This window comes from Durio zibethinus, chromosome 10, assembly GCF_047325235.1.
Source record: "Durio zibethinus cultivar Kanyao isolate XHJ-2024 chromosome 10, ASM4732523v1, whole genome shotgun sequence".
Taxonomy (NCBI): Eukaryota; Viridiplantae; Streptophyta; class Magnoliopsida; order Malvales; family Malvaceae; genus Durio; species Durio zibethinus.
In genome coordinates, this window is record NC_143171.1 from 16,744,791 (window position 1) to 16,745,960 (window position 1,170).

The 1,170-nt window shown below is 34.1% G+C and overlaps 1 non-coding gene across 1 annotated transcript; it reads left to right on the plus strand.

The window, feature by feature from the left end:
- The first annotated feature begins 862 nt into the window (after positions 1-862).
- Positions 863-969, plus strand: LOC149516498 (small nucleolar RNA R71). The gene has a single exon (XR_016346014.1). It is a non-coding gene; the product is annotated as a small nucleolar RNA R71 (small nucleolar RNA).
- Positions 970-1,170: the final 201 nt, after the last annotated feature.

Consider the following 1,170-nt stretch of genomic DNA (forward strand, 5'->3'; position numbering starts at 1 on the left):
TTTTTTCCAATGAAATCAACTTCAGGTTTTCTTACATAACTAGGTAGGTTTACTATTATGGGTTCATCATATTCCTCATTAAAATCATTCATCCTAACATCTCTTAAAGAATATATTGTGTTACATCCCTCATTGCCTTATCTTTTTAGGTTGGTTTTAGTGTTACTAGTTAGGATACCTATAGGGTGATTTGCTATGGCTTGGGCAAGTTGACTTATTTAGGTTTTTTAGGTTTTTGATTAATATAGTTTGACTTTGGATATTAGCATTATTGGCTTACATCAGTTGGGTCAACATATCATCAAATTTGGTTTTCTTTACTTGGGGTGGGTTGTAATATTTTGGATTAAGGTAATAGTTGTTGTTTTGGTTATTGGTGGCAAGGTGGTTTGATCGGTACCAAGAAAAGTTTAGGTGGTTTTGCCAGCTAGGGTTGTAGGTATTATTATAGGGATTATCGCTTGGTTTGGCTTGTTAGATGCATTAGACTAGTTCTACCCTATATTGTCATCTTTCTAAAAAATGTGGTCCTTCATACATGTCATAGGATACAAAGGGGCTTTGTATGGCATGTATAGGGTTGGCTTGTAATTGGTTTCCTAGGGCTTCAATTTTCTTGGTAAGGGCAGCTAATTGGGAGCTAATGGAAGTAATAGCATCAACTTTAAACAAACTACTAGACTTTTTATTAACCTTTCATTTCATGCTCTACTAGTAATTATTGACAGCCATCTCTTCTATTAGATCATTAGCGTCCTTATGAGTCTTGCTCATTATAGCCCCTTCAGTAGCTGAATCCAAAGTAGTTCTCATGGGTAGTATGAGACTATTATAAAATATCTAAATTTGGAGCCACTGGGGTAAATGATGGTGTGGGCATTTTCTTAGCAGTTTTTTAAATCTTTCTTATCCATCATACAGAGTTTCACAATCAACTTACAAAAAAGTGGTGATGTCATTCCTTAGCTTTACAGTCTTTGCTAGTGGGAAAAATTTTGCTAAGAACTTCTAAACCAAATCATCTTAGATTGTAACTGAACCAAGTGGTAAAGAAAACAACTGACTTTTAGCCTTGTCCATTAGAGAAAAAGAAAAGAATCTTGTCTTATAGTTTCATCAGAAACACCATTATAGCGAAAAGTGTCAAATAATTCAAGAAAATTAAAAAAG